The sequence below is a fragment of the Oncorhynchus masou genome, chromosome 30 (assembly GCF_036934945.1).
Source record: "Oncorhynchus masou masou isolate Uvic2021 chromosome 30, UVic_Omas_1.1, whole genome shotgun sequence".
NCBI lineage: Eukaryota > Metazoa > Chordata > Actinopteri > Salmoniformes > Salmonidae > Oncorhynchus > Oncorhynchus masou.
The window spans coordinates 12,982,290-12,990,130 of NC_088241.1; positions in this window are offsets into that span (position 1 = coordinate 12,982,290).

Consider the following 7,841-nt stretch of genomic DNA (forward strand, 5'->3'; position numbering starts at 1 on the left):
CTCTTTTATACCAGCCCTCTCTCCACTCACTGACTCCCCATTCTCATGTTAATCCATCGGGCCTGCCCTGTGCTGTACTGTGCTGTGCCCACCACTGCCACACAATACACAAACAGCCTGCTGGTTGCTGAGCCTTATGGCCTGAGCTGGCTGAGCTCACAGTCACACCAGCATGTCATTCACAGTGTGATGCAACAAGCCTGCATAGCGCTGTCTTGTGGACAGAGAAGTTAGTGGTGTGTTGCAGCTGATGCTTTGACAAATAGGCCAATCCATCAGTCATGTTTGCTTGCATGCACATGGATTTATGTTTACAACCCTGTTGGTAATCAGGCAGACCTAAATTATGGACACTGAAATATCATTTGAACTTTGCTTTGAAATCATGTCATGGGCACTGGTGTAGTGGAGGGTAAATGCAGTTTACACACCTTTTTTGTTTTGTGCCAAGCTTTACCCATCTTTTGCAAAAAAAATGCATTGAAAGTATAGGAAGCATTACTGGTCACGGGAATGGAAGGCTAAACATGGCTGGTCCATCAAGGTCCAGTAGGTAACTTTGTGGACGACCTGACCAAATTCACATAGAAAAGTCAAATCAAATCAGATTTTATTTGTCACGTGCACCGAATACAACAGGTAGACCTTACAGTGAAATGCTTACTTACAGGCTCTAACCAATAGTGCAAAATAGGTATGAGGTGAACAATAGGTAGGTAAAGAAATAAAAACAACAGTAAAATGACAGGCTGCACTGGGGCAAAAAAGAATTTAGTCAGCCACCAATTGAGCAAGTTCTCCCACTTAAAAAGATGAGAGAGGCCTGTAATTTTCATCATAGGTACACTTCAACTATGACAAACAAAATGAGAAGAAAAAAATCCAGAAAATCACATTGTAGGATTTTTAATTTATTTATTTGCAAATTATGGTGGAAAATAAGTATTTGGTCAATAACAAAAGTTTATCTCAATACTTTGTTATATACCCTTTGTTGGCAATGTTACTGATGGTAGGCTTTGTTACTTTGGTCCCAGCTCTCTGCAGATCATTCACTAGGTCCCCCCGTGTGGTTCTGGGATTTTTGCTCACCGTTCTTGTGATCATTTTGACCCCACGGGGTGAGATCTTGCGTGGAGCCCCAGATCGAGGGAGATTATCAGTGGTCTTGTATGTCTTCCATTTCCTAATAATTGCTCCCACAGTTGATTTCTTCAAACCAAGCTGCCTACCTATTGCAGATTCAGTCTTCCCAGCCTGGTGCAGGTCTACAATTTTGTTTCTGGTGTCCTTTGACAGCTCATTGGTCTTGGCCATAGTGGAGTTTGGAGTGTGACTGTTTGAGGTTGTGGACAGGTGTCTTTTATACTGATAACAAGTTCAAACAGATGCCATTAATATAGGTAACGAGTGGAGGACAGAGGAGCCTCTTAAAGAAGAAGTTACAGGTCTGTGAGAGCCAGAAATCTTGCTTGTTTGTAGGTGACCAAATACTTATTTTACACCATAAATTGAAAATAAATTCATTAAAAATTGTACAATGTCATTTTCTGCATTTTTTTCTCATTTTGTCTGTCATAGTGGAAGTGTACCTATGATGAAAATGACAGGCCTCTCTCATCTCTTTAAGTAGGAGAACTTGCACAATTGGTGGCTGACTAAATACTTTTTTGCCCCACTGTACATGCAGAGGCTTAATCAAGCTAGTCATCTTGACTACTTTCTTATGCCATTCTCTCTTACACCAAAAGTTTAAAAAGTGTTGATAGGGGACACAATGCGGTCTGATCATCACATAATTGGCATATATATTACTCTTCCATAATTTCCATGTGGGTGAGGATATTGGAAATTGAATCAAAGCCGAATAGATGATAAATTGTTTAGAACTAGGCCAGAAGAATTTATAACTGACTTTTTCAGACATAAAATAGGTATAACACTGGGATATGTTCCGCATTGCGTCCAACAACAACAATGAAGAATACGCTGATTCGGTGAGCGAGTTCATTAGAAAGTGCATCAACGATTAAAACATTCCCAAACCAGAAACCGTGGATTGATGGCGGCATTCGCGCGAAACTGAAAACGCGAACCACTGCTTTTAACCAGGGCAAGGTGACCGAAAACATGACCGAATACAAACAGTGTAGCTATTCCCTCCGCAAGGCAATCAAACAAGCTAAGTGTCAGTATAGAGACAAAGTAGAGTCGCAATTCAACGGCTCAGACACAAGAGGTTTGTGGCAGGGTCTACAGTCAATCACGGATTACAAAAAGAAAACCAGCCCCGTCGCGGACCAGGATGTGTTGCTCCCAGACAGACTAAATAACTTTTTTGCTCGCTTTGAGGATAATACAGTGCCACTGACACGGCCCGCTACCAAAACCTGCGGGCTCTCCTTCACTGCAGCCAATGTGAGTAAAACAATTAAACGTGTTAACCCTCGCAAGCCTGCACGCCGAGATGCCATCCCCAGCCGCGCCCTCAGAGCATGCGCAGACCAGCTGGCTGGTGTGTTTACGGACATATTCAATCAATACTTATCCCAGTCTGCTGTTCCCACATGCTTCAAGAGGGCCATGATTGTTCCTGTTCCCAAGAAAGCTAAGGTAACTGAGCTAAACGACTACCGCATTGTAACTCACTTCCGTCATCATGAAGTGCTTTGAGAGACTAGTCATGGACCATATCACCTCCACCCTACCTGACACCCTAAACCCACTCCAATTTGCTTACCGCCCCATAGGTCCACAGACGACGCAATCACAACCACACTGTAAACTGCCCTAACCCATCTGGACAAGAGGAATACCTATGTGAGAATGATGTTCATCAACTACAGCTCAGCATTTAACACCATAGTACCCTCCAAACTCGTCATCAACCTCAAGACCCTGGGTCTCAACCCCGCCCTGTGCAACTGGGTACTGGACTTCCTGATGGGCCGCCCCCAGGTGGTGAGTGTAGGTAACAACATCTCCACCCCGCTGATCCTCAACACTGGGGCCACACAAGGGTGCGTTCTGAGCCCTCTCCTGTACTCCCTGTTCACCCACGACTGTGTGGGAGGTTTGGTGAGTGGGGCTTGATTACCAACAACGAAAAGACGGCCTTCAGGGAGGAGGTGAGGGGCCCTCGGAGTGTGGTGTCAGGAAAATAACCTCACACTCAACGTCAACAAAACAAAGGAGATGATTGTGGACTTCAGGAAACAGCAGAGGGAGCACCCCCTATCCACATCGACAGGACAGTAGTGGAGAGGGTAGAAAGTCTTAAGTTACTTGGCGTACACATCACGGACAAACTGAAATGGTCCACCCACACAGACAGCTTTGTGAAGAAGGCGCAGCAGCGCCTCTTCAACCTCAGGAGGCTGAAGAAATTCGGCTTGTCACCAAAAGCACTCACAAACTTCTACAGATGCACAATCGAGAGCATTCTGTCGGGCTGTATCACCGCCTGGTATGGCACCTGCTCCACCCACAACCGTAAGGCTCTCCAGAGGGTAGTGAGGTCTGCACAACGCATCACCGGGGGCAAACTACCTGCCCTCCAGGACACCTACACCACCCGATGTCACAGGAAGGCCATAAAGATCATCAAGGACAACAACCACCCGAGCCACTGCCTGTTCACCCCGCTATCATCCAGAAGGTGAGGTCAGTACAGGTGCATCAAAGCAGGGACCGAGAGACTGAAAAACAGCCATCAGACTGTTAAACAGCCACCACTAACATTGAGTGGCAGCTGCCAACATACTGCCAACATACTGACTCAACCCCAGCCACTTTAATAATGGAAATTTATGGAAATTGATGTAAAAAATGTATCACTAGCCACTTAATATAATGTTTACATACCCTACATTACTCATCTCATATGTATATGTATATACTGTACTCTATATAATCTACTGCATCTTGCAATCTTTATGTAATACATGTATCACTAGCCACCTTAAACTATGCCACTTCATGTTTATATACTCTACATTACTCATCTCATATGCATATACTGTACTCTATACCATCTACTGCATCTTGCCTGTGCCATTCTGTACCGTCACTCATTCATATATCTTTATGTACATATTCTTTATCCCTTTACACTTGTGTGTTTAAGGTAGTAGTTGTGGAATTGTTAGGTTAGATTACTCGTTGGTTATTACTGCATTGTCGGAACTAGAAGCATAAGCATTTCGCTACACTCACATTAACATCTGCTAACCATGTGTATGTGACAAATAAAATTTGATTTGATTTGATTTACAGCAGATCCCCTTATTGTATGGACCACTTTTAAGTGTGTCTTTAGAGGCCATGCAATTCAGTACTCATCTATAAAACAAAAGCAATCTAGATCAAAAGAGTCCATATTAACAAAGGAAATTGAAGGACTAACAGTACAGTTAGATAGCAATAAAAACTGTAACATAGATGCACAGAATAAGATAGAGGAATAAGAAATGGAGGAACTTATTCAAGAAAGATCCAGTGTAATATATTGTAAAAAATAAAGCGAACTGGATGGAATATGGGGAAAATGCACCAAATTCTTTTTCAATCTTCAATATAGAAATTCTACAAAAATGTTTTTATTAAAAGTTGTTACAAATGATGGAGTCACGCATGATTCACCAAATGATATTTTGAAAGAGGAAGTAAAGTACTTTAAGAATATGTTTTTGTTTCAGTCTCCTCCATCTCCACTAACTGAAACTAATTGTATGGATTATTTTCCTAATAATAATGTAAAATTAACATCTGTACAGAAAGACTCATGTGAAGGCCAAATTACAGGAGGAGGAACTGCTTGAGGCAATTGGGGCCTGTAAGGATGGGAAAGCTCCAGGGCTGGATGGCAAGCCAGTGGAAGTATACAAAACGTTTTTTGATATACTCAGAGGACCATTATTAGCATGTTTTAACCACTCCTATATAAATGGTAGATTATCAAACACGCAACAAGAAGGTCTGATATCATTATTACTGAAACAGGACCCAAATGGTATATATAAAGGTCCAGTCCATTTAAACATTTGGAGACCTCTTACACTTCAGTGTTGTGATGCAAAAATCCTAGCAAAATGCTTGACACATAGAATTAAAAAAGTATTGTCAGATATTATTCATCCTCATCAGACAGTTTTTTTACATGGACGATACATTGGAGATAATATAAGACAAGTACTGGCAACAATATAATACTATGAAATATCGGGGACACCAGGCCTGGTTTGCATAGCTGATTTTGAAAACGCTTTGATAAAGTACGACTGGAGTTTATAAGTGCCTAGAAAATGTACCTTTTGGGGAATCTCTTATAAAATGGGATAAAATGATGTATGGTAACCCTAGGTGTAAAATAGTAAATAATGGCTACATCTCAGAAAGTTTTAAACTATATAGAGGAGTAAAACAAGGTTGTCCACTATTGACATATCTATTTATTTTTGCTATCGAAATGTTAGCTGTTAAAATTAGATTAAACAATAGTATTAAGGGAAATCTGTGGCTTAAAAACTAAGGTGTCATTGTACGCGAATGATTCATGTTTTCTTTTAAAACCACAATTAGAATCTCTCCACAGCCTCATTGAGGATCTAGATACTTTTGCTATCCTCTCTGGATTAAAACCAAATGATGATAAGTGTACTATATTATGTATTGGATCACTAAAAAATGCTAATTTCACATTACCATGTAGTTTACCAATTAAATGGTCTGACGGAGATGTAGATATACTCTGTATACAAATCACAAAATAAAGAAATTATCTCACTCCAATACATTTTTATAGAAAGTTAGCAAAAATAGATAAGATCTTGCTACCATGGAAAAGAAAATACCTGTCTATTTGTGAAAAAAATCACCCTGATTAACTCTTTAGTCCTATCACAGTTTACCTACATTATTTGCTTATGATTTTGCCTACACCTAGTGACCTGCTTTTTAAATTATAGGAACAAAAAATATTTGGAATGGCAAGCCAGACAAAATTAAAAGGGCCTATTTATATAACAAATATGAATTCGGAGGGCAGAAATTATTAAACATTAAAGCATTAGACCTCTCACTAAAGGCATCAGTCATACAAAAGTTATACTTAAATCCAAACTGGTTCTCTAGTAAAATGGTAAGAATGTCTCATCCTATGTTCAAGAAGGGCCTTTTTCCCTTTATTCAGATTACACCTGCTTACTTTCGGTTGTTTGAAAAGGAAATATCCAAAATATCATTATTTTTAAACAATCCTTAGAAAGTTGGTTGCAATTTCAGTTTAATCCACCTGAAAAGACAGAACAAATAATACAATAAATATTGTGGTTAAACTCAAATATACTAATTGATTTTTTTAAATGTATTTTTGAAGACATTTTTTAAAAAGGTATAATTTTAGTGAATGATATCATAAATAGGACTGATGGAGTTATGTCACACAAAATACAACTAATTGCATAGACATCCCGGATCCGGGATCGTGAAAAGTCCTGCTCTTAGCATAACCAAAATTACAAAATGAAAATAATGCGCCTTTAATTGCATACAACACTGTCATCTCAGATTTTCAAAATAGAAATGGAAGAGGCAAGTTAAGGGGAAAAAAAAAACCAGATAACCAAATAAATAAAATCATTTACCTTTGAAGAACTTGTACTCTCAGTTACATACCAAATGCGCAGTTTTTCCTGAAAGCATCTGTGTGTAGGAGAAATCGCTGTATTAAAGAACATAAATGGTTAAAGAAAGTGTGATAAGGTGAAACATATATATCCAAGCCTTTCATTTAAAAATACTTGCAGCTGAACAAAAACTGACAGCTGTCAATCTTCCAATATAAATTACAAAATAGTTGGCCATATAAGAAGAAAACCGATTCCTGCTCATTTCCTGGATGTATCTTGGTTTTGCCTGAAGCATTCCATATCTTTGCAGTTCTGGAAACATGGTTTATGAATTGAAAAATATCTTGTTTAAAACGGGAACAAAAAATGAAATTGCGCCGAGTTTCAACGGACTCAATTTAAATTACTATCCAAAATTCTTGCAACCAATAGAATGTTATATATATGGTGGATACAATCTTCCAGCTGTATATAAATTACAAAATAGTTATATATTCCATGGCACATGGTTTATGAATTGAATCTCTGCAGATTCTGCTGTGAGGAGGCAGAGTCATTAGATCATTTATTTTGGTATTGTCCATATGTAGCTCATTTTTGGTTCACAGGTCCAGGAATGGCTGAAGAATTGCAACATTTGCCTAGAGCTAACGCTGCAGATAGCAATACTGGGTGATTTGAAAAGCCATAGTCGATCAATCAATAATATAATTATTATTTTAGCAAAAAAATATATTTTTAATTTACCATCTGTAGAAGCTATGAGAATAGAAAGGTTCAATACTTATGTGAAGCATCACAGCACAGTTGAACAATATATGGCAAATAGAAATCCAAAATGGATGATGTTGAGAGATAAATGGGAGGGGTTGAATGGAGCTGAAGGGTGGGACTAATAACAACATGGTAACCAATGTAAAACATACGGTGTCTGTAAAATGTATATAGGTTCAGAACTTTTGTTACAAATAGAAATCAAATTGGATGGACATCAGAAATAGAGGAAGGACTAAAAACAAACAAAATGTAACAATTGTAAAATAGATTGTGTCTGTAAAATGTGTTTAAGATGTATAAACTGAAGGTAGAAGCCTAGGTGTTATTGTTTATTAGTTTACTCCAATTGGGGGAAGGGTGGTTGGGTTTGCAGGGAATAATAAGGTATATTCTAAAATAAAGTATGTATGTCTATATAGGTATGTGTATGTATAT